Source organism: Periplaneta americana, chromosome 6 (assembly GCF_040183065.1).
Source record: "Periplaneta americana isolate PAMFEO1 chromosome 6, P.americana_PAMFEO1_priV1, whole genome shotgun sequence".
NCBI classification, from domain to species: domain Eukaryota; kingdom Metazoa; phylum Arthropoda; class Insecta; order Blattodea; family Blattidae; genus Periplaneta; species Periplaneta americana.
This window is the reverse complement of record NC_091122.1, coordinates 150,584,164-150,611,884: the sequence shown is the minus strand read 5'-3', so window position 1 is coordinate 150,611,884 and position 27,721 is coordinate 150,584,164. Positions and strand designations below refer to the sequence as shown.

Genomic DNA, 27,721 nt, shown 5'->3' with positions numbered 1-27,721 from the left:
CAGCTTCTGTCTATGCGGATGACGTGAATATGTTAGGATAAAATCCACAAACGTTTAGGAAAAACACGGAAATTTTACCTGATGCAAGTAAAGAGATAGGTTTGGAAGTAGGCCTAAATCTCGAAAAGACAAAGTATATGATTATGTCTCCTGATCAGAATATTGTACGAAATGGAAACATAAAAATTGGAGATTTATCCTTCGAAGAGATGGAAAAATTCAAATATCTTGGAGCAACAGTAACACAATATAAATGACACTCGGGAGGAAATTAAATGCAGGATAAATATGGGAAATGCGTGTTATTATTCGGTTGAGAAGCTTTTGTCATCTAGTCTGCTGTCAAAATATCTGAAAGTTAGAATTTATAAAACAATTATATTACCGGTTGCTCTTTATGGTTGTGAAACTTGGACTCTCACTTTGAGAGAGGAACATAGGTTAAGGGTGTATGAGAATAAGGTGCTTAGGAAAATATTTGGGGCTAAGAGGGATGAAGTTACAGGAGAATGGAGAAAGTTACACAACGCAGAAATGCACGCATTGTATTCTTCACTTGACATAATTAGGAACATTAAATCCAGACGTTTGAGATGGGTAGGGCATGTAGCACGTATGGGCGAATCCAGAAATGCATATAAACTGTTAGTTGGGAGACCGGAGGGAAAAAGGCCTTTGGGGAGGCCGAGACGTAGATGGGAGGATAATATTAAAATGGATTTGGGGGAGGTGGGATATGATGATAGAGACTGGATTAATCTTGCACAGGATAGGGACCGATGGCGGGCTTATGTAAGGGCGGCAATGAACCTGCGGGTTCCTTAAAAGCCATTTGTAAGTAAGTAAGTAAGTAAATAAGAAAGTAAGTAAGTCTTTACTATGGCTAGGATTCTTAAGTAAATACATATTTTATCTACATTACAATACAAACTCGTAATTATGTTTTAAGTTTCGGACAAGGTCATCTGAGCATATATTTCAAATTTAATGTCACATAAAAATACATACTTTTAATTTTTATGTAAATACATAGTTTCAAATATTCACACAAAACACATAAAAATTAAGTTTTCATCAAATAATTTTCGCCAAAAGCTCCATTTCAGATTAATCATCACCCGAATGTTCAGTTCAGTTGCATAGACGTGACAGCTGGCAATTGTTTCTCTGAATTGCCTATCTGTGGACCTGTGGAACTGCAGTCCGCTCTCTCACCACAAGTGATAAGACTATCATCACTAAAAAATTGTATTGTAACTAACACACATAAACATTGATATGCCATTTAGGAGTGATTTGTAAGTTATCATAAAGCTGATTCAGGAAGCAATTATAATTTCATAAACATCAGGTGCCTCTCTTTTAGTTTCCAATCATAAACATGTCTCTAGGGAGTGCATGTTGTTCCTCAATGGCCAGGGCGCTCTTTTTCCCAGTACAAGGCAGTGTTCCGTGATAATCGTCAGTCATTTGTGATGGACAACTTGAGGACCAAACGCTTTGCGTACTGTAATTCTTCAGCAATTGGCGAGGAAGCGAGATTTATACTCGTGAGTACTGCATTATGGTTTACATTCACATAAAATAATTGAAACATAATTAAATATTTTTCCTTTTGTCACATATTTTTCCGATTTTTAACACATAAAAATAAATATTTTCCTGATTCTTAGCACCTAAAAATCCGAGCCCTACTCATCACTACTGTCGATCAATACTAATTTAACACTGCACCAGATGTGAGGTTACCTGGAGTCGATAGGATTGGTGATATCGAATAGTATTTTGGTGACTAAGACCAAAGAATTACCTGTTATTCGGCTAACATTTGAACAAGATAAAGCTGGTAATCATCCCAACAGGATTTGAACCCACGCACTTACAGCGCAAGCTACGTTGCTACCATTAGACTCGCCCTCACCCCTGCATGTCCGTTCACAGTGACAACAATACGACGAGCAGTTGCTTTTTTTATTATTTTTTTATTTTAGTTGGTTATTTAACGACGCTGTATCAACTACTAGGTTATTTAGCTTCGATGAGATTGGTGATAGCGAGATGATATTTGGCGAGATGAGGCCGAGGATTTGCCATAGATTACCTTGCATTCACATTACGGTTGGGGAAAACCTCGGAAAAAACCCAACCAGGTAATCAGCCCAAACGGGGATCGAACCCGCGCCCGAACGCAACTTCAGACCGGCAGGCAAGCGCCTTAACCGACTGAGCCACGCCGGTGGCCACGAGCAGTTGTACATACATACATACATACATACATACATACATACATACATACATAAATGTATTGTGGTTAATGTCTACAGGACTTATTCTAAATAAGTCACATAGGCGGAGTTATGAGGGGCATGGGGGGGCACTGCCCCCAAACTTGGCCGAACTTTTTTTTTTCTGTTGATGTTAGAAAATATTAAATTCAAAAGTTTTTCTTGTTTTTGTTTGTTTTACCATGTGTTTGGACTATTCAACAGTTCATAGCATAAATACACGTCAAAAATGACTTTCATACTCCATCGGCAAGTCTATCGTGCTATCAAAAAGGAGTGCGTTATATGGCAGTAAAAATTTTTAATAGCCTCCCTATCGATATAAAAAATGAAACTCAAAACATAAAATTATTTAGGGCCAAATTAAAGAAGTACCTAATTTCTCACGCCTTCTATTCTGTAGGTGAATTCATGACATTCAATAACACTTCATGAAATTGATACTAAAACTTTGTGTTGTACTAGTAGACTATATTGTAAATCTCTTCTGTATATATTTCATCTACACTGTGACTATAAATTAAGACTTTATAATAGTATTACGTTTTTTGACTTGTTCCATATTCTAGCTGTAAGCATGTATGAATACCATGGAATGTAAATAAATACAATACAATACAATACAATAATATTTATTTTAAATTTCTGAAGTATAAGAATTTCTATACCTCATCTGAGGAATGGAAGCACTGTAATGTTTATTTTGTAACAGCCTGTACTTACGTGTTAGAACTCTGCAGGTGTTCAAGCAGCTACTTGGAGAAATATGAATAATACACTGCACAACAATGCAGAAAAAAGAAAAGTGATCCCCGTTAAACTTAAAGACGAGATTAAATAAAATAATTAGAATTCACAATTATCTTGTTCTTTTAAATAAACAGATAAAGTAAATGTAAATTTGATCCACCGCTGTGGAGTAATGGTTAGCACGTCTGGCTATGAAACGAGCGGTTTGGACAAGTTACTTGGTTGGGACTCTTCCTCAACCAACTGAAGCAGAATTACTGGGTAATTTTCTATATTGAACCTCGGACTCATTTCGCCATCATTAATTCACATATCATCATCCATACAATAGCCCGGGTTAAGTTCACGATGTGGCTTGCTATACTTGTACAAGAGCGCGGCCGTTCGGCTACCCAATCTTCCACAGAATACAAGTGGCAAGCACAATAAGCCTCAGGCTGCAGATCAAGCCTTCGAGTCCCTCTTCCTTACAAATTAAAAAAAAAATTAAATTGTCTGTATATTTTGTTACAATTTTACTTTATTTTACAATACCTTTATTAAATGATCATATTCCGATATACTGTACCACGGTCAAGCTATAATAGCGGGAGAAGATGAATGATGCCCCCATAATCGCGTTATATCGGGATTCTATGGTCTTTCTTTGCCCCTCCCCCCCCGCAAGAAAACTGTTCTCTCTCCGCCTATGATGTCATTATATTAATGTTGTATTCATCGCATATTTGCAAATCAAGATTTCAGGTATAACTCCCTGTAAAGTTGATTTGAATAATTTCGAGGGAAAAATTGTTCCGGAGCCGGGTATCGAACCCGGGACCTTTGGTTTAACGTACCAACGCTCTACCACTGAGCTACCCGGGAACTCTAACCGACACCGATCCAATTATTCAAATCAACTTTACAGGGAGTTATACCTGAAATCTTGATTTGCATAATACACGTCACTGTTCGTTAACAGAAAACCACAATTTAAGTCACACGGAGTTAGTGTGCACTCGAAGTTGGTTGCTTGACGGTTGTCAGCCCACTTTGAGGTCTGTGGATATAGAGGGAAAAATTGGATCGGTGTCGGTTAGAGTTCCCGGGTAACTCAGTGGTAGAGCGTTGGTACGTTAAACCAAAGGTCCCGGGTTCGATACCCGGCTCCGGAACAATTTTTCCCTCGAAATTATTCATCGCATATTTGTTTAATATAAAGTTCAAAATCGTGGAAGAAGAAAGGCGTATGTCAAAAACCCCAGCAGAATGTATGGAAAATCCTATATAGATAAGTTTCATGTATTTCTTAAAATACGTAGGTTACATGGTATTACGTCAGCTGTTCAGGGTACATGGAATTTCCAGAAATGACCTGCTGAGGAAAGAGATAAACTGTGCCAACAGTCCTGTTTTTCAGCGTTTACCTTAGTCGTCCTCATCCATTTATCTTATCGTAATGCCTGTTACAATTTATCATTCCAATTACCAGCGCTGCCACATTTACACTGACGTAGTAGTTAGTTATATAACATATAAACGGAAATCACTTAAATAATAAGTGAAAGTGAATAGGCGATAGGCATATGCGAGGTAAATAGGCAAACAATGTTATGATCTCTGAATAAACATAAATTTACCTGCTGAAGTTGGACGAAAAATATCATTTCAGACACTCCGAGAAGGAGGTTGGCAGTTCTTTCTTGGTGGTATCACAGTCTACTATATGTAGTCACGAAGCTTGGGATGATTTTTTTTGCCAACGAGTTGCATTTCTCGCGATAGTTGCTAGCCGCTTGGAGCGCTGTGAGTACTAGGAACAATAGATTGTGTCACTGCCATCATGATCTAATACAGGCCGTAAGGCAGACTATGTGACTCGCTTAAACCGATCACGAAGGAAGGCGTTTCAACCATATAAATTAATTGGAATGCATAAAGAGTAACATATATTTCTTTAAAATGTAGTATAATTGCATTAATAAAATTTAAAACAATGATTAGGGGACACTTCAAACATAATTCCTTGCGAGTTAAGGTGTAATATTACTTTTGGTGTGAAAATTACTTTGTATGTGTAATTCCTGCCTTTATTTCGATTAAATATTGCGAAATTCTTGTACATTCATTTATGCACGATTAAAAAATTTTCATTTGTACCGCACGAATATTTAGATATGTTGAAATGATAGGTTATGTTTACTGTACCAGTTGCCCCTTTCTGTCTAATTTTAGTGATCTCCACTGGGTTTTAAGGAAGAAAGACGAGAGAAGAATTGAGGCTGTTGAAATGAAATTTTTGAGGTTTGTGGCTGGCTATACACTATTTGATAAAAAGAGAAGTGAAGACATTAGATCCGAATTAAAAATGCACAATATTATAGATATAATAAGAAGACATCAAAACAATTGGAGGGAGCATATACAGCGCATGCCAGAAACGTCAATTACCAGAACAATATACAGTCACGACCCCCGTGGGAGAAGAAACCCAGGAAGACCCACAAAAAGATGGCGGGACCAGTTTTGATTTGATTGGAGTGGAACGGATCTTATGGTCCATACCGTAATGTAGATGATGATGATTTAGTGATCTCCAATGCCTTGCCATTCATATGAAAATTATAGGTTATGTTTACTATATTTAACTTATATTCCAAAATTCGCAATCATACATTATAATTAAGCATAATGTCACGTATGATACCCTGGACATTCAATTTTTCTGTATTTTAATACTGCAATTGAGTACTGAATTATTATATTTATCTACCACTTAAGAGACGAAGAAACACAATTGTACGTACATTAATTTCATAGGAGTGGCATGGTAAATGTTTTGTCTAAAATTAAGGAAGGTACATGTGCTAAATTGAAATCACAATTTAAATTCTTTTTTATTAAACCTCAAAATAGCTTCCATTCTAAACTAAAAATGTTGACGCGAAAAGATTATGTTAACATGGAAAATTCTCTTCACATTAAAATAACACAGTTTTGTAATTATTTTTGCAACATATTATGCAACAAGAAGTAAACGGAACTTATGGACACATTACACTAAATAAACCTTAGCAATGATACGGAATAAAGTTATAATGTAATATTTCACTGAGCTCCTTACACTGAAATAGAAAACACGAACAAACATTACGGCCTGGTCTAGATCGAAAAGACATTGACTGTGCCGTATTTCGTATTTTTGTGACAAGCTATGTAAACTGTGAAATGTTCGTTATCGGTTATAATAATTGTAAATGGCTAAAAATACAATAATTTGAATAATAATATGGGACAAAGAGAGTTTGTAGTACTATAAATTGTAAGAAAAATAGGTTAGAGTTATCCTTATTCCGAAAGATCCAGGAAGGTGAGTTTATAGAATATAATATATATTTTATGAAAATAATATATAAACTTTATGTATTTCATATATTTCAATAGTGGAAGGAAGGTCTTAATTTTTTCAAAAGAACACGATATCGAAACTACAATACATTTTATCGTCTGCTAGGGAAAGAGTATGTGATGAGGCGATAGTAGCGATCCTGGTGGTGAGCAACTATCTATGTTCACACATTTAGTAAGTATTGAGTTTCGTGACTGTATAAATTAGACTGTAGTGGTATCTAGTGACTGGGATAGAATGACGATGCGGTTAATTCTCTATGGAAAGTATATTTTACGTGTAATGAAGGGCAGCAATAGCCCGACAAGAAAGTTTTCTCATGGGAACTTAACCCATCACCACAACCGAAAGAAGGAGAAATAAATGAGATTCTTTGAATTAAGGAAGTAATTATGAAAATATTAAAATCGAGATGCATTAACAAATTAAATTTTATTTGCTAAATAAATTGTGATTCTTGAAGGAACTTCCGTTCAGTTTATATAGTAGAATAAACTATAATTTATTTTCCTTTCTTTTAGCTTAATAAATTTTACAATTTTATTTCCAGATTTTCTCTTCCTCCGCTCACTCTCTTGTTGCAAAATTTCCTGCACCATTACTCCTAACCAGTATCTTTTCATTTCCCGTAATTTCTACTCCTCCTCTTGACCTGTTTCTTTCGCTCGCCGCCTTAGAACGCCTCTTTCTTTAACACTCCTTTTATTTAGTTTAGTTTTCTCTTTATTATTGTTCCCCTTTTGTTTACCTTATTTGTCATTCCTTTCTTTTTCTCTTTTATTGTACATCTTACGCTTCACATTCATCGTCCTCCTTTTCCTTACTATTCCAATTTCATCTCTTTTCTATTGATCATATTTTATCTCTTTCTTAGGGCTCACATTTAATTTCTTTTTATTGCTGATTTCTGATAATTTATTCTTCTCGTTCCTATTGTTCATATTTAATCTCTTTCTTATTGCTCATATTTCAACTCTTTCTTATAAATCATATTTCATGTTTCTTATTGTTCGTATTTCATTTTTCTTATTGTTCATATTTAATCTCTTTCTTATTGCTCATATTTCAAATCTTTCTTATAAATCATATTTCATGTTTCTTATGGTTCGTATTTCATTTTTCTTACTGCTCATATTTAATCTGTTTCTTGTTACTGATTTCTGATCATTCTTCTCGTTTTACTGTTCATATTCAATCTCTTTCTTATTTCTCATATTTAAACTCTTTCTTATTAATCATATTTCATTTTTCTTATTGTTCGTATTTAATTTTTCTTATTGCTCATATTTAATCTGTTTCTTATTGCTGATTTCTGATAATTGAGCCGTTCAGAGCAGAAGTGGTGTAAGTCAAGAATGGGTAATGAGGGTTGAAGAAATCGTGCTGTAAAATACAGCGCAAAGTATCAATTAATATTCACTTTATTTACACTGTTAGTAATTAGTGGATAGCAAGAACGACATATTAATTGCTACTTTGCGCTGTATTTTAAAGAATTTTTACTTTAAACCTCATTATCCAATTTTGACTTACACCACTTTTGCCCTGAACGGCTCAATTCATTTCGTTCTTACTGCTCATATTTCACCTCTTTATTATTGCTCATATTTCGTCTCTTTCTTATCCTTGTTATTTCATTTCTTTCCTATCGCTCATATTTCATTTTTCTTATTGCTGGTATCTCATCTCTTTCTTATTGCTCATATTTAATCTGTTCCATATTGCTGATATCTGGCAATTCATCTCGTCCTTACTGCTCATATTTAATCTCTTTCTTATTGCTTATATTTCATTTTTCTTATTGCTCGTATTTCATTTTTCTTATTACTCATATTTAATATATTTCTTATTGCTGATTTCTGATAATTCATCTCGTTCTTACTGCTCATATTTTATATCTTTCTCATTGCATGTATTTCAACTCTATCTTAATGCTCATATTTAATTTTTATCACTGCTTGTATTTCATCTCTTTCTTATTGCTCATATTTAATCTGTCTCTTATTGCTGATTGCTGATAATTCATCTCGTTCTTACTGCTCATGTTTAATCTCTTTCTTATTACTAGTACTTCATCTCTTTCTTATTGCTGATAGCTGATAATTCATCTCGTTCTTACTACTCACATTTAATCTCTTCCTTATTGCTCATATTTAATCTCTTTCTTATTGCTCGTATTTCATCTCTTTCTTATTGCTCATATTTAATCTCTTTCTTATTGCTCATATTTAATCTCTTTCTTATTGCACATATTTAATCTCTTTCTTATTGCCGATTGCTGATAATTCATCTCGTTCTTACTACTCATATTTAATCTCTATCTTAATGCTCATATTTCATTTTTATCACTGCTTGTATTTCATCTCTTTCTTATTGCTTATATTTAATCTGTTTCTTATTGCTCATATTTAATCTCTTTCTTATTGTACATATTTAATCTCTTTCTTATTGCTGATTGCTGATAATTCATCTCGTTCTTACTACTCATATTTAATCTCTATCTCAATGCTCGTATTTCATTTTTATCACTGCTTGTATTTCATCTCTTTCTTATTGCTTATATTTAATCTGTTTCTTATTGCTCATATTTAATCTCTTTCTTATTGTACATATTTAATCTCTTTCTTATTGCTGATTGCTGATAATTCATCTCGTTCTTACTACTCATATTTAATCTCTATCTCAATGCTCGTATTTCATTTTTATCACTGCTTGTATTTCATCTCTTTCTTATTGCTCATATTTAATCTGTTTCTTATTGCTGATTGCTGATAATTCATCCCGTTCTTACTACTCAATTTAATCTCTTTCTTATTGCTCGTATTTAATCTCTTTCTTATTGCACATATTTAATCTCTTCCTTATTGCTGATTGCTGATAATTCATCTCGTTCTTACTGCTCATATTTTATATATTTCTTATTGCACGTATTTCAACTCTATCTTAATGCTCATATTTCACTTTTATCACTGCTTGTATTTCATTTCTTTCTTATTGCTCTTATTGAATCTCTTTCTTATTGTTGATTGCTGATAATTCATCTCATTCTTACTGTTCTTATTTAGTCTCTTTCTTATTGCTCGTATTTAATCTCTTTCTTATTGCTCATATTTAATCTCTTTCTTATTGCACATATTTAATCTCTTCCTTATTGCTGATTGCTGATAATTCATCTCGTTCTTACTGCTCATATTTTATATCTTTCTTATTGCACGTATTTCAACTCTATCTTAATGCTCATATTTCACTTTTATCACTGCTTGTATTTCATTTCTTTCTTATTGCTCTTATTGAATCTCTTTCTTATTGTTGATTGCTGATAATTCATCTCATTCTTACTGTTCTTATTTAGTCTCTTTCTTATTGCTCGTATTTAATCTCTTTCTTATTGCTCATATTTAATCTCTTTCTTATTGCTGATTGCTGATAATCCATCTCGTTCTGACTGCTCATATTTAATCTCTTTCTTACTGCTCATATTTAATCTCTTTCTTATTGCTGATTGCTGATAATCCATCTCGTTCTGACTGCTCATATTTAATCTCTTTCTTATTGCTCATATTTAATCTCTTTCTTATTGCTGATTGCTGATAATCCATCTCGTTCTGACTGCTCATATTTAATCTCTTTCTTACTGATCGTATTTCATCTCTTTTTTATTGCTCATATTTCGTTTTTCTTATTGCTCGTATTTCATCTCTTTCTTATTGTTGATATTTAATCTCTTTTTTATTGCTGATTGCTGATAATCCATCTCGTTCTGACTGCTCATATTTAACGTTTTGCTTATTGCTCGAATTTAACCTCTTTCTTATTGTTCATATTTCTTTTCTTTTTTATCGTTCATATTTAATCTCTTTCTTATTGGTTATATTTCATTTGTTTCTCATTGCTCGTATTTGAGCTCTTTCTTTTTTTGGTCATATTTAATCTGTTTCTTATTACTGATTTCTGATAATTCATCTCGTTCGTACTCCTCAATATTTCATCGCCTTTTTATTATTTATATTTCATCCCTTTCTTCATGTTCTCTCTCTTCCTAATTCTTCCCTCTGTTTTTCTTCTTTATTGCGATCTGATTATCTCTTTCTTCCTCCACCTTTTATTTCCTCATTTGCCGTCCTTTTCGTTTTCTTATTGATACTTATTTTTTCCGCCATATTAACACTTGTTACCACTTTCCCGTCCTGCATTTTTATTGTTCGTTATTATCCTCAATGTTATTTTCTCTTCTCTGCATCCATGTTCCTTGCTTTCATTATTATTTTTAACACGATAGAACTAATTTACCAATATTGAATATGCATGTTTCTAAGATTGATTTTCGCACAATTTACTTGAAATAGATGTTATTCTCCTCCTCTCCTTCCTCCTTTTCCTCCTCCTCCTCATCATCGTCATCGTCATCGTCATCGTCATCGTCATCGTCATCGTCATCGTCATCGTCATCGTCATCGTCATCGTCATCGTCATCATCATCATCATATGCCACCACACGACGTAACCCACCACAGTGGGAGGTTTCTCGTGATCCAGTGTCGAGCAGGTTAAAAGGGGAACTTCTCTAGCAGCACATTCCTCAGCAATTAGTGGGAACAGTAATGTTTTCTGCCAGTAGGGCATCTGAACTGTCATGCCAGTTAACTTCGTTGCACGACGCGACGGATCGTTCGTTCACTCCGCTCGCTGGTGTCATGGGCTGTTAATTAATTCGAGGCACGCACACAGATGCACTGTGCATAGTTTGATGGCATTACTATTATCCGACGTCAACACGTACATCTTCCATCGCACTCTACGATTAAAGACAAGCTCTGAATGTTGTTGAAGTATTGGTAATTCTTTATTTGGCGTCTGCTTTTCTTTAAACAGAGAAACATTGTTCCGTGCCCAACAAATATTCTGCGATTAGTTTATTTAGGTTCGGTTCAATCTGTCATCCAGTACGGTATAATCGGATGGGGAGGAGCAAAACAATTTAAACTTTCTCCGCTCATATAGCTTCAAAAGCGGATAACTAAAATCTTCTTATACAAGTCAATTGATTATCAGACAAACTTGATTTATTCCGATTTTAATGTTTTCCAAATTAAACAAATATATAAATATACACTATTAAAATATTATCATAAAAGTCGTCTGAAATATAAAGAAGAACAACATGTTTATCCTACTAGAAAAAATTTTTGACATGTCGTTTATATACAGGGTGTAACAACTTTAATGTTTAGAATTTCTGGAACACGTTCCCTGACACGTTCTACGTTGATTAAACCTAACATACCTATATCCGAAATTGAGAGGTTACAGAGATAACAGAGCTGGAAAAAATAGAACTTCTTGCAGCTCCAAGCATTATACCGTTTATACAAGGCCTATTTTATGGCATTACTAAGTAGAGATACATAAGAAACATTTGAAAAGCAGTGTATGAAGGAAATTTTACTTTTAAGAGAAATTAAATTAAAATTGTTTAGGTTGCTAAGGAAACGAAACAGACAACAGTTTAAAATAACAGTTGTGAGAAAAATAAACCGTATTGTGACTAGTCTTTTTATTGAGATTTGACCATTAAAACATGCCTTTTGTGTACACACATCAGGAATACGCCGACATAGTTTATGTGTATGGACTGTGTGATGGCAATGCAACAGCAGCTGTTTTGGCATATCAAGCACGATTCCCAAATCGTAGGATTCCTAGTGCACAGGTATTTTCAAGAAGTACAGTATTTGGAATCTTAAGGACATTTTTTTTTTCAACTTTGCACTGCTTCTTTCATACTCACAAGTAGTTGATATTAAAATGTAATATGGTAATAATAAAAATAATGACATATACATGTCACTTTCGGAAAGTGGTGTTACTTCTTTCAGTATTCAGCGATAAAATTAAACTAAAAAATTTAACTTTGGGGTACAAATACTCCAAACCTATAGAACTTTGAAAATAGGTATGTTAGGTTTAATCGACGTAGAACGTGTCAGGGAACATGTTCCAGAAATTCTAAACATTAAAGTTGTTACACCCTGTATATGTATAAACAATGAAATAGGTCTATTTGAAACATCTTCTCTACCTTTTAGTGTATAATAATCCATTCCCCAGTCTTTATTTAATTACTAGTCCCCTATTAAAAGGCTAGGAATTTTCTTTTCATATGTTTGAGATCAAGTGTGCAATATCAAGTAAAAAGATATTAACTTTATGTTTTATATTCCTTAGAAATGCAAATTTGTTTGAGAATTGTTTTTTTTTTCTATTTATATAACCATAGGTAATATAGGCCTATAATAGAACTAGAGAATTTTGATAACTAAGATACTATTCTGTTTTGTCTTTTTGTCTCATTTAAACATTTATAATGTTATTTATTTCAATAATGTATGTTATTTAAAGTTACGAAATCTTTCCACGCCGACCAAATGCTATTTCGAGAATGACGAGACGAGACTCTAAAGACAAATGCAACGAAAACAGCGAGCGAGAGCGGCAGTTAGTTTTGTTAATCTCTAGTATGAACTGTGCTATCAGTGAATTTTGTAATTTTGATGCCGGAATTTAAATATTTCTGTGACTACGATTTAAATCCCACAGTCCTCATTTTCGGACATCCAATTTACGGTTTGATTAGTTGCTCCTGTGTAAAAATGAAGGGGACATGTTGTGATTTGGAGAATTCTTATTACACAGATATGTAGAGAACACTGCCATCTATCGGAAACCACTCCAAACTTAATTTTGACCGGAAATTAACAATTACTTGCGTCTTATGTTACGCGATGTCTAACATCTATAAAATACAGACGATCCGGTCAAGTTGCTGATAATTCTTCGGATATATTCTGCAACTTCCTCCCCTAACGTGTTAACTAATAAGCAGGCTTCGAGACTTTGGACCCGATACAATAAGTTTACTGTGCATGCACTATAGGTTGTTGACTCGCTGCAGGTAGATAGAGATGTGTTGAGGTAACAACGTTGCTGTTTAGAGTAGAGTACGGTAGTATGGGGAAACACACATATGTACATTCTGAAAGTAAATAAACATTACACAATGACAATGTCAAAAGAATGTGAAAACCATTTATTCTCCTGTCTTTTATAAGCATTTGTGTTTAATTATACACAGTGTTAATGGTGGAAATAAGCATGTAGCAATTTCAATTTTTTTCGTTTATCCTATCGGTCATCTTTAGGAAGTGCAGTTACAGTACCGAATTGCAAATGTACCTACTACAAGATATATTCTCAGTGTCTCAAACGTAAATCTGTTTCGGTTATCTGCCAAAATTTGTACTGTAGAAAGCTGAGCTGTACGTCGCATGACGTGATAGGAGCAAAACGAAAAAACCTAACATCATTGCAGTCTCTAAGAGACAGTCCTTTATTCTCGGTTGACTCTATGTCCACTAATTTTTTGTTTATGTTACACAATGTTCCATATTAGTACAAATTAGATTTACTTACAAATTAGATTTACTTTAAATGTTATTTTAAGTGATCGTGCTTCATTTAATTTAGGATGTTCCCTGTTATTATTATTTTTTTTTTCTTATTATTATTATTAATTATTGTTAGTATTAATTATTAGTATTATTATTAATTTTATTTTTTTATTAATTGTGTTTATTATTGTTATTATAGAGTGTAATTAGTTACCACTGCCAACGGGTATATACCCATTGCAGTGTGAATAAATAAATAAATAAATACACACATACATACATACATACATACATACATACATACATACATACATATCCGTTATTTTTACTTAAAATTGATTTCCACTTCTGTTTTACACGTTCAGTAACTGGTGTACTTGATGTCTCATTAATTCTCTGCATTATTTTCTAAATTAATTTGAGGGCTTCCGGCATCTCTTGTTCTGACTTTTCTAACCGTGTAATAGTTTCAGACACAGCTTGTATGAAAACCAAATTATTCGTCAGAACCTTCAAATCCAGAACGTTTTCCTTTGCGTATTTGTTGGCATTCATTCTACAGTACCCCCACCCACTGTACGCTTTACTACTATACTCACTACGCCGTTATGCGGATTTCCCTCTGAACTGCTCAATCGGGTCCGAAGTCTCGAAGACTGCTAATAAGACATTCTACAGTAGGGTCCGAAAGTCTTGTCACCTCCCTTGTTTGTCATAGCAGATGTGTGACAGTGGTTGATACTTTACGTTCCAGCTTGTTTAGTGATCCAGAACATCAGTATGGGGACCATTATAGTCGCGGCATAAAATAATGCGGCCCATGTCCTGTGTGAAATTTTCCTAAGCAAAGGCGGTGTGATTTCCCTTTGGGGAATAATTAAGCAGCATGTCTCGAAACATCGATACCAGACAATTGAAGATTTGAAGCAAGCTGTTAGGGAGGCATTCAGGGAAATCACTCCGCCTTTGCTGTGGAAAATATCACACAGGACATAGCGCCACATCATTTTGTGCCGCGAAAATGATGGTCCCATACTGATGTTCTGGATCACTAAACAAGCTGGAACGTAAAGTATCAATCATTGTCACTCATCTGCTATGACATGTTCAAAATGGATGCACATCAACATCCATTTGTATTTGTCTCTGACTTGTGAGTGGCGTATCGTCGCAATGTCTCTCTCAAAACCATGTACCTCTACAAAAACGAAAGTTTCAAGTAGAATGGGAGGAAGTGACAAGACTTTCGGACCTCACTATACATGCTTCGGCTGATCTACCTTCAAAATTTCTCACTATAATTTAGTGGAACAGCGATTCACGAGTTCAGATGAATGGCCTAGAGAGGCCGTGGCGAAAATGTGACTCACTAGCACATTGTGGCTCGCAATGATAACTGTACATTTCTCTTGCTTCCTACCTCCCCCAACCCCCACCCTCTCACTCAATGGAGTCAAACTCCGTTCCTTTTGTATTTGTCTCTGACTTGTGATTGGTGTATCGTCGCAATGTCTCTCTCAAAACCATGTACCTCTACAAAAACGAAAGTTTCAAGTACAATGGGAGGAGGTGACAAGACTTTCGGACCTCACTATACATGCTTCGGCTGATCTACCTTCAAAATTTCTCACTATGCTTTAGTGGAACAGCGATTCACGAGTTCAGATGAATGACCTAGAGAGGCCGTGGCGAAAATGTGACTCACTAAGCACATTGCGGCTCGCAATGATAACTGTACATTTCTCTTGCTTCCTACCTTCCCCAACTCCCACCCTCTCACTCAATGGAGTCAAACTCCGTTTCCTTTGTATTTGTCTCCGACTTGTGAGTGGCGTATCGTCGCAATGTCTCTCTCAAAACCATGTACCTCTACAAAAACGAAAGTTTCAAGTAGAATGGGAGGACGCATTTTTTTTGCTGCCAATATGATGAGAATATTAAATGTATGATTTGTTCACAAATATTACGAGGAAAACGGTTCTATAACATAAGACGGCATTATACTATATGATACTCATGAAACATTAAAAGGTTAAGTGTTATCATCATCATCATCATCATCATCATCATCTCTGTACGCCGATCCTTTTCCAGCAGATGTACGAATAATGCGGTTAGATCTTCAATTTAAACTCACAGATTTACAATGTGATGTTAAATGAAAACTAGATGTAAGGACTTGACAAATGTTGAACTTTTCAAATCTTTGCCAAAAAATAAATATCCGAAGCTTCGTTCTTTCGCTTACTCTTTTGAAGCCATGTTCGCTACAACTTACGTTTGTGAAAAATTATTTTCAACAATGAAAATAACAAAAACCAAATTTAGATGACGACTGACAGACAAATACCTTAGTGATCAACTACGACGGGCAGTAAGTGACATAAATTTCTGATTTTGAAATTCTGTCGCAGAGACATTCTGAAGACATTTAAGTTTAGGTTGTGATAATGTGTCCTAGGTTTTATTGTTCATTTCTTTCTTCGTTACATGTATTAAACATTAGTTTGTAGCCTTGCACTATATTTCGCCACGGCTGGCCTAGAGGTTTGGAAATCACATAATTTATTCCATCACAACGTCAAAAATCCTTGAGGTACGAACGACTGCCTACCTTTTAGAACATTCCCCTTCCCTTTTCATGTTCAAGGAAGATGAGAAGGAAGAAAGGAAAACAAATGGGAAGGATGAGAAACAAACAGAAAGAAAGGAGATGAAGATAATGGGGAAAATGAGAAGAAAATGTAAAAAATAATAAAATGAATGGGGAATAATAAACGGAAAAAGGAAAAAAATAGGAAAAAAAAAGGAGGAAAAAAAGGATCGAAAATGAATGTATGTCTTATCCTATGTGTCCATACGTTATGACCACCTTGTATTAATGGAGATACTTTATGTTACTTTAGAAAATTGTGTTCTTTAGGTTGGTAACTACAAATTACGTCGGACGCATTAAGGAACACTGCAACACGCATTAATAAAACTCACAGTGAAACTACGTCTACGAACACACAAAGGACGGTCAAATACAAGCCACATTACAGAGTCCGAAGTATAAGAACGTTCGTAAGCTGGCTGAATCAATAAACCGTAATCATCGTACCACCTAATCAACAACTTAAAGCAAGTTACAAAGAGCAAGAAGCAAGCTAACATATTAATGTGACTTTTTAAATGGCATATTTCTTCAATAAGCCGTTAACGCTTATTTTATGTTTGGTCTCATACTGTTCAAAACCTTTACTTAGTTACTTTTGGCTTTTAGAAAACCCGGAGGTTCATTGCCGCTCTCACACATGCCCGCCATCGGTTCCTTTTCTGAGCAAGATTAATCCAGTCTCTACAATCTTGTCCCACCTACCTCAAATACATTTTAATATTATCCTCCCATATACGTCTCGACATCCACAAAGGTATTTTTCTCCAGCCTCCCGACTAACACTCTATATGCATTTCTGGATTCCCCCATCAAATGAAAATCGTAGACGATTAAAATGGCTACTACAAATCAACGGCGGGCACAATGTGTTCTTTGGTATGCTAAATTTGAGATTTTTAAAGGAGTTCAAAGGGAATTTCGACGCGAGTATGGTGTGCGTAATGTATCTAAATACGATTCCATAATGTTGTGGTATCGAATATTTATAGAAATAGGTTCTGTGTTAAAAAAAAAAAAAACATGCAGGAAGTCGCAGGCGAAACCCAGTACGAGAAGCAACTAACTATCTCTTGGCTTGGCCCCAAACTCCCCAGATCTAACCCTTCCTGACTTCTTCGTGTGGGGTTTTGTTAAAGACATTGTCTATTCACAGAAACCCAGGAACATTGATGATCTGAGAGTAAGATATTGCTCAAGCTTTTCAACAAATCACTCCTCTTATGTTACAACGGACATGGGCTGAATTGCATCACAGTTATGAGTAGTGCAGGATGCGCAATGGGGGTCATGTTGAGCTCTGGGGAATCTCCCATCTTTCAGTGTTGTATGCACAAAGTTTCAAGAAATAAAGTTCAGTAGTAAATGTTTTATGTATATGATTAAAATGGCCAAATGGACTGAGCGAGTTTTGGAATCACACTCTTGAATTATCTGTACATTGTGGTTAAGAGAGTTTTAATGGTAACTTTTATCTTATTTTATTTTTAGTTATGTATTTTATAAGCACCTAGTTTCATTTTCTTTTGTAATCCATTTTGTTCTATACCGCAGTGTCTACATTTTCCCCGTTCCTTCGCCTACACATCAAGCGGAAACACCGACGATTTCCTTAACGATTGGTCAACACGGCATTAGGCCTTCTAATACAGCCTAATGCAGAATGTCATATTCACAAAGAACAACGGTCTGCTCACAGTGGCAGAAATTCACAGACCTTCACCGCTGGCCAAAATTGGTTCTGCCGGATATCACGTTCAAGATGGAAACCGTTCTTCGACTATTAGCTCTACAAATCATCGCTTCAATCACAAATGAATCGGTTTTTTTTTTAAATCCCGCAACTCAAGAATTTTAAACTTGTGGGAAAACTAAAACAGAATAATCAATAAAGTAGGATGTATTTGTAAGAAATGTTGTTCTTGAAAGGTAAATGTTGAGTGAAGAAGTCGCGAAAGCATTTCATTAACTTAATAATAAATAATAATAATCCGTGGCGCCACAGCCCTCGAAGGGCCCAGACCGGCCAGCCGGCTGCTGGCTTCAAAGCAGAGGTGGACGATCATCCAACCAGAATGGAGGTATCGTGTGGTTAGCACGATGATTTCCCCCCCCCCCAGCCTTATAGCTGGCTTTCGCAACCGGATTTCGCTACCTATTGTAGCTCCTCCAAGTGCATCACGATGCTGGGTGGGGACCGGTCCCATACACTGGTCGAAATTCCATGAGAAAATTTCTTCCCCCACGAGGGTAAAATTATTAGGTTTTATGTCAAGTTTAATCTCCTTAATCTTTAGATGAGGGTAACTATTAATTAGTTATTCATTTAATAATAATATTGTAGAAAAACTGATTCAATATTATGTGCCAACGAACTGCTAAACGCCAAGAACTGACATGTCTTAAATCATAGCCAGGAAGAGAAAGATGACATAAATAAATGTAAGGAAGTCAGCTACCTAATGGGATTTGAAATATCTCGTACTCTAAAGCCTTTTAATAGAGCAGAATTTCTGAAAAGAGTAATGATTAAAATAACTTGTCCATATGAAGTTTTTAATTTTGAAAAACTACGAATACCTCGACGAAGTATCGAGTGAAGAATTCAGAAAATTCCTGATTATATTCAAGAGGAAGTTTAAAAAAAGAAGAAAGAAAAATCGTATATTATTCACTGGCTCTTGATGACAACAGCGACATTATTGATACAGCAAAGCTTGAGATTTTTATCTGCGAGATTGATCAAGATGTTAGTACAGGAACCACCACTGGTTGTAGTTTTCATGCCAAGTTCCTTTCCTCCGTCTCCTTACTTCATAGGTTGTCTGTCGCATGTAATCACTGCAGTTAGAGTTTTGGTCATCGCTGCAGTAGACTGGAACACAGATCTGTTGTTTTACAGTTTATAAATGCATTGTTGCAGATTGACTTCTTCAAAAGAAGTGTACGTGAGTTAAAATAGTAGGGAATGTTCATATGTCTAATAGGGTTTCGGAGTGCCGAGATACAGTGGTTGAGAATCCCTGTTAGGTGTTCGACTAACGGTGGTCTTCGGTTCCAGTAGAGAGAGAAAAAAGTTCTCCGGAAATCATTTTTATGTGACATTCATATAGGACGAAACCAGAGCAGCTCTTTCATACTGATATAAGTAATAAAGAGAGTAACAGATAGAATACTAGTCAGAATATAAACCGCAACAGGTTCAGTTGGCATAAAATTACGTATTTGGTTTATGTCAGGGTCTTCTTTCAATGTATTGTTGACGTTTTATGTCTCGGTTTGCGTTGACCGCAGAGAAGTCTGTGCTCTGTTATTTATTACTCTGCTCGTCGACTAATAAAAGGATACAATGTGTCGAGTTACCTATTGTGGCCATGTAAAGCCATACCAAGGGAATGATTCAACCTCCGCCACTGTTCAGTAAAAGCGTCGGAGGAAACTGACCATTTTCGTTTGGTCTTATCTTTTCTAGGACAACAAATTATGAAATCATTGGCTGGCAACGGAGAGAAGAAGTAACGTCTATATTGTGGGTAATGTAGTACACCGCGTCCACGTCATTTCAATTAAAAAAGAATACCAATAATTTAATGACACAAAATGCTATACCGTCGTTGATTTTTTTAAACCTCTTATGTGACAGTACACAAAATAATGTTTCAGGAGGAAGAAAAAATTAATTAAATATCAATAGGCCTCCACCGATCCTCGATGATGTCATTATGTTCGCCATATTCACCCACGTTTTCTACCGAATTACTTCATATTATAATTTAGTAGACCCATTGATTTTGAAATAGTTTTTCTTCCTCCTCCTGAAAAATTATGTTGTGCACTGTCACATAGGAGGTTTCAAAAAATCAACGACGATTGCTATGCTTACTATTATTAATGCGGCATATGACAGAAAACTCATTAACTTAGTAAGAGAAATTTAAATAGGATTTTTACTCGTATTATAATAATAATAATAATAATAATAATAATAATAATTATTATTATTATTATTATTATTATTTAGGAGAGCAGATCATTGACTTAATGTTAGACTATATTGCTGATTGTATTCGTACTTGACAATATTTATTTTCTATTTATTTATATATCACAATATTCTTTTCCTTCCTCTCCTCCACATCCTTCTCCTCCTCCTCCTACTCATCTTCTTCTACTCTTCCTTCTCATTCTCTTCCTCCTCATTCTTCTTCTCCTCTTCCTCATTCTTCTCCTCCTCTTTCTCATCCTTCTCTTTCTCACCATCCTTCGCCGCCTCCTCTCCTTCCTCATACTTCGCCTCCTCCTCCTTATCCTACTTTTTCTCATCCTTCGCCTTCTCCTCATCCTTCTCCTTCTCCTCATCATTCGCTTCCTCCTTCTCATCCTTCGTCTCCTCCTTCTCCTCATCCTTCGCCTTCTCCTCATCCTACTCCTTCTCCTCATCCTTCGCCTTCTCCGCATCCTTCGCCTTCTCCGCATCCTTCTTCTCCTCCTCATCCTTCGCCTTCTCCTCATCCTTCTCCTTTTTCCTCATCCTTCGTCTTCTCCTCATCCTTCTCCTTCTCCTCATCATTCGCCTCCTCCTTCTCATCCTTCGTCTCCTCCTTCTCCTCATCCTTCGCCTTCTCCTCATCCTACTCCTCCTCATCCTTCGCCTTCTCCTCATCCTACTCCTTCTCCTCATCCTCCGCCTTCTCCTCATCCTTCTCCTTCTCATCCTTCTCCTCATCCTTCGCCTTCTCCTCATCCTACTCCTTCTCCTCATCCTTCGCCTTCTCCTCATCCTTTTTCTCCTCATCCTTCGCCTTCTCCTCATCCTTCTCCTTCTCATCATTCGCCTCCTCCTCCTCATCCTTCGCCTCCTCCTTCTCCTCATCCTTCGCCTCCTCCTTCTCCTCATCCTTCGCCTTCTCCTCATCCTTCTCCTACTCCTCATCATTCGCCTCCTCCGTCTCATCCTTCGCCTCCTTCTCCTCATCCTTCGCCTCCTCCTTCTCCTCATCCTTCGCCTTCTCCTCATCCTTCGCCTTCTCCTCATCCTTCTCCTTCTCCTCATCATTCGCCTCCTCCGTCTCATCCTTCGCCTCCTCCTTCTCCTCATCCTTCGCCTTCTCCTCATCCTTCGCCTTCTCCTCATCCTTCGCCTTCTCCTCATCCTTCGCCTTCTCCTCATCCTTCTCCTTCTCCTCATCATTCGCCTCCTCCGTCTCATCCTTCGCCTCCTCCTTCTCCTCATCCTTCTCCTCATCCTTCTCCTTCTCGTTCTCCTCCTCCTCATCCTCCTTCTCCTCATCCTTCTGCTTCTCCTCATCCTTCTTCTTCTCACCCTCATCCTCCCCTATCTCATCCTTCTCGCTCTCCTCATCCTCATCCTCCTCCTTTTCTTCATCCTTCTGCTTCTCATCCTTCTCCTTCTCATCCTCCTCATCCTTCTCTGTCTCATCCTCCTTCTCCTTATCATCCTCCTCCTACCCTATCTCATCCTTCTCGTTCTCCTCATCCTTCTCCCCCTCCTCATCCTTCTCATCCTCCTCATCCTTCTCCTCATCCTCCTTCTCCTGCTCATCCTCCTCCTCATCATCCTTCTCCTTCTCATCCTGCTCCTCCCCTATCTCATCCTTCTCGTTCTCCTCATCCTTGGCCTCTTCCTCATCCTTCTCGCCCTCCTCCTCCTCCTCCTTTTCATCTTTCCCCTTCTTCTCCTCCTCATCCTTCTCCTTATCCTCCTACCCATTCTCCTTATTCCTCTACTCATCCTCATCCTCCTCCTCATCCTTCTTCTTCTTCTTCTTCTTCTTCTTTTTCTTCTTCAAGGATTAGATTTGTTGATCCGTTCGCTTTCCCCAATTGGTTTTTGGATACACCTGTCTGTTGAGCTAACTTTTTTAACGATTTAATGGGAGGCTCTTCTAGCCTATATCATCAAGTTTTTTTTTTTTTTTTTCAGTTGGAACGCGATGTCTGCTCCGTTCTTTCTTAAAGACGAGGCAGGTTCTCTCACTTTTTTCATTAAATTCTGAATAAATAAGATGGCTGTTGAACTTCATGATATCTCTATTCCGTAAAAATAAAGCACGACACTTCTTACACGATTTCTTCCTAAAACATTTATCAACTCACACTCATAAATTAATATTAACTGTTTTAATGTGAATGGAAGTCATCTATATACTAGTGACTTCCCTTCAGCCTGTGTTATCTATCCATACCACGTAACACAAAACCTTCCCACGTCCATCAAAGGGAAATATAATACACTATTTTCTCGACAGCTGCGTTCGATCTTTAACAGTAAATGACCGAAGGAATTTGCCTGAGCGAAACCTGTTTCCTGGCGGACACTCTCCATTTACCATGTACCGTATCTAGAAGCTAATCTAATCTAATCTAATCTAATCTAGTGGAAATGAACTGGTCCGAATCGCTTAAAAACACATAGGCCTAATTTGACGAAGCTTTGCCATCTTTTACGTCACCAGCTGTGATCATCTAACAATGAACTCAATAAGAAAGTTGGAACAGTAAGTGTAGTACACAATTTTTATAATGGTGTCTGTTCTAGTTGCTCTTGACAGAGTTTCTTACAGCGTGCTATACTATGCATTAAATCTTTTCAACTTTACATAAGGAGTAGAAGCAAATTGCTGAACAACTCGATAAAAAATATGCAGAATATTCGAAGGAAGAATACCTGCACAAATAACAGAACAAATAGGGCAGAAACTTCATTCGAGCTAGTGTGACGAGAAATGTGAAATGTGCACGATTTGTTGCCAGCATGTTGTCATGACAAAAATTCAAGACAGTAACACTTAGATACGCATGGAAAATACTGAAGATGAAGCATTTAATACAAACAACGTTCGTTAATACTTTCATTATTTACATTAGCAGAGCGAGAAGAAAATATTTGCTGCCAGCTACGAGATTGCATCTTTGCATCACATGCTACTGGCATCTCCTTATGTCTTAAGTTCTAGAGAAGTTTTTGTTTCTCTGTTGAGATTTTTTTTTTTTTTTTTTGTTAGTGTTTTGTTGTTTGTGTTTCAGGATATTTTATCTTGAAATTTCCCCAATGTCTAAACTGAATTCGAGACACGTGGTGAGGAATATCTATTGGCAGAGGAAGAGACAGGACTCTTTTGTACGTTAGGCGGCGAGATAAAGATCGAAAAGGGGACAGATTGAATGATGAGGACCTGAAAGTCGTCAACGATCGATACTGTTAGATGCCTAGCATTGTAAACAGCTAGTTATTGGAATGGAATAGAAACTTATTGGGTTTTCCACTGCGTGATTTCAACACACTAAGCTCAGGCCACTTACAGGTCCCATTTACAAGTCAATGCTGTAGTACAAAATGGACAGGTGCACAGCTTTACTATGCTATGTATCTTTACGTAGAACTTCGTAGAGTGCTATCACCTATCGACAGGTCTATAACTTTAATATGCTGCATATCTTTACGTAGAATTACGTGTGGGTACGATCACCTATCATGAGATGTTTACCTTTTCTATGCTGCATATCTTTACGTAGAACTACGTGTGAGTACGATCATCTATCATGAGATGTTTACCTTTTCTATGCTGCATATCTTTACGTAGAACTACGTGTGAGTACGATCACCTATCATGAGATGTTTACCTTTTCTATGTGCATATCTTTACGTAGAACTACGTGTGAGTACGATCACATATCATGAGATGTTTACCTTTTCTATGCTGCATATCTTTACGTAGAACTACGTGTGAGTACGATCATCTATCATGAGATGTTTACCTTTTCTATGCTGCATATATTTACGTAGAACTACGTGTGAGTACGATCATCTATCATGAGATGTTTACCTTTTCTATGCTGCATATCTTTACGTAGAACTACGTGTGAGTACGATCATCTATCATGAGATGTTTACCTTTTCTATGCTGCATATCTTTACGTAGAACTACGTGTGGGTACGATCACCTATCATGAGATGTTTACCTTTTCTATTCTGCATATATTTACGTAGAACTACGTGTGGGTATAATCACCTGTCATGAGATGTTTACCTTTTCTTTTCTGCATATATTTACGTAGAACTACGTGTGGGTACAATCACCTATCATGAGATGTTTACCTTTTCTATTCTGCATATATTTACGTAGAACTACGTGTGAGTACGATCATCTATCATGAGATGTTTACCTTTTCTATTCTACATATATTTACGTAGAACTACGTGTGGGTACGATCACCTATCATGAGATGTTTACCTTTTCTATTCTGCATATATTTACGTAGAATTACGTGTGGGTACGATCACATGTCATGAAATGTTTACCTTTTCTATTCTGCATATATTTACGTAGAACTACGTGTGGGTGCGATCATCTATCATGAGATGTTTACCTTTTCTATGCTGCATATCTTTAAGTAGAACTACGTGTGGGTACAATCACTTGTCATGAGGTGTTTACCTTTTATATGCTGCATATCTTTGCGTAGAACTACGTGCAGGTGCAAACATGCTGTATACTTTACGTAGAAGGATTTATGAAGAGTGCGTGGAACAAGAAGAATACATTAAGAACCAGGGAAATTCAAAGAGTACAAAGGTAATAAAAGGAAAACAATGGGAACATACGGACAACAGAGAAGACGAGGAGAACAAAGGTAAGACGGAGAGAAAAGGGGGAAAGCAAGGAAAACGAGGGGAAGACGAAGGAAAAAAGGGGAAGAGGAGGACAAGAGGAAGACGAAGAGAAAAGTTATTTCATTACCATAATTATATTATTATTCAAAATCATTATAATAATAGCAACAACATTATTAAAGGAACAGATGGAAGACCGAGAAAAGAGATCACCTTTTGAATGCGGTTTTGATCCTAAATCAAGAGCTCGATGAGGAAAATGAGGGGAAGACGAGAAGGACAAAGGGAAACCCACCGTCGGCCCCTATTATGAGCAAAATTAATCTAGTTCCTACCATCATATTTCACCTCCCTGAAATATATTTTAATATTATTCTCCCACCTACGTCTCAGTCTCTGCAAATGTCTTTTCCCCTCAGATCTTCCAAGTAACACTCCATATGCATTTCTCGATTAGCATATACGTGCTATATGCTCTGCCCATCTCAAACGTATGGATTTAATATTCCTAATTATGTTCGGTGATGAATACAATGTGTGCAGTTCTGTGTTGTGTAACTTTCAACATTCTCCAGTAACTTCATCCCTCTTAGCCCCAAATATTTTCCTAAGAACCTTATTCTCAAACACCCTTATCCTCTGTTCCTCTCTCAAAGTAAAAGTCCAAGTTTCACAACCATATAGAGCAACCGGTAATATAATTGTTTTATAAATTCTAACTTTCAGCTTCTTTGAGAGCAGACTGAATGCCAAAAGCTTCTCAACCGTTTAATAGCAGACATTTTCCATATTTATTCTGCGTTTAATTTCCTCCCGAGTGTCATTTATATTTCTTATTGTTGCTCCAAGATATATGGGGTGCTATGCATAGACATTTCGCTAGCCCGCGCTACGAGCGTGCTAGACTAGCCCCGGCTATCGAGTGATTACTTGTACAGGATTCATATCATATCATACTGCTAACACTGGTTTATGAATACGAAAAACATTAGTTCGCTGATCATCCACGGAAGCCCGCGCTAAGAATAGACTATCTATGAATATGGCCCTAGAATTTTTCTACCTCTTCAAAGAATAAATTTGCGACAGCTGATATAGTATCTCTAAATAAGCGATAAGAACGGTCTACATGAAGAATTTACATCCACAGACAGACAGACATACATACATACATACATACATACATACATACATACATACATACATACATACATACATACATACATACAGACATACAGACAAAATCGTAATTGGAAAAAATGGATAGAAGGCTGAAAATCTCTGTAATTAGAGTTGATATAATCAGCAGATATAAAAAATAACATGAGATGTAAATAATAAAATTCGTATTAAAACTCACCAAACAGTACAGTAACGCAGCAATGCGGATCGTACCTGGAACAAGTAAAAAAATTTATTAATTATAAAATAACAATTCGCTGTAAGTAGCATGCGATAGTGGCTTTAATGTGCAACCTCATTAAAATAGATTACTTTTTTTTTAAGTTTCGTTCAAGTACAACATTATTAAGATAAGAGAACAGTATCATAATTGTGTGTTAATACTCTATATTACTATTATTATTATTATTATTATTATTATTATTATTATTATTATTATTATTATTATTATTAAACAACGTATGAATGTAATGGTACGGAAAGGGTATTAAAATTAATGTTTATACAACAAAATTGATGCTTATATAGCCTTTTGTTCTTTGCCGAGGAATGATAGCTAGAAATCCTAAGTATAACCTATTTTAACTAAAACCCAGAAAGAAAGTGATAGGGAAGTAAAAAAAAACCTATAATTGTTTTGGGTTATTTTACGACGCTCTATCAACATCTCAGATTATTTAGCGTGTGAATGAAATGAGGTGATAATGCCGGTGAAATGAGTCCGGGGTCCAGCACCGAAAGTTACCCAGCATTTGCTCGTATTGGGTTGAGGGAAAACCCCCGAAAAAACCTCAACCAGGCAACTTGCCCCGACCGGGATTCGAACCCGGGCCACCTGGTTTCGGGACCAGACGCGCTGACCGTTACTCCTCAGGTGTGGATGATATGATATGATATGATATATGATATGATATATGATATGATATGATATATGATATGATATGATATGATATATGATATGATATGATATATGATATGATATGATATGATATGATATGATATGATATGATATATACTATTTATTCCACCAGGTTACATCGGTCGTGTTGTCCCTTCACATTTTATCTTTACAGTGTCATCACTCCCTTGGATACATATTCTGCTTAAGCTTTTTTATTCTATCATCCGGCTATTATACAGTATATAAATGACGCTGAACACTTCACTACCACTTCTCTCATCTCTGTTTCATCTTCTTCTTCTTCTTCTTCTTCTTCTTCTTCTTCTTCTACGTACTCCCTCCGTTTCCCAGTTATCCATCTTATTCTTACTAATCTCATTACACTAAACAAAATACATCTCACAATTTCAAATTATAGCCTACATTTGTTTTAGGGAACTATGTTTAGGCAGAATCGTGGGTTTTAGGAATTTATA

The 27,721-nt window shown here is 36.2% G+C and overlaps 1 protein-coding gene and 1 pseudogene across 3 annotated transcripts in view; both read right to left on the bottom strand.

Moving 5' to 3' along the window:
- FucTA (glycoprotein 3-alpha-L-fucosyltransferase A) overlaps nt 1-27,721 on the bottom strand; it is a 667,380-nt gene that overhangs the window by 145,519 nt on the left and 494,140 nt on the right. The window lies entirely within an intron of this gene.
- On the bottom strand, nt 20,541-21,449 carry LOC138702277 (uncharacterized; annotated as a pseudogene).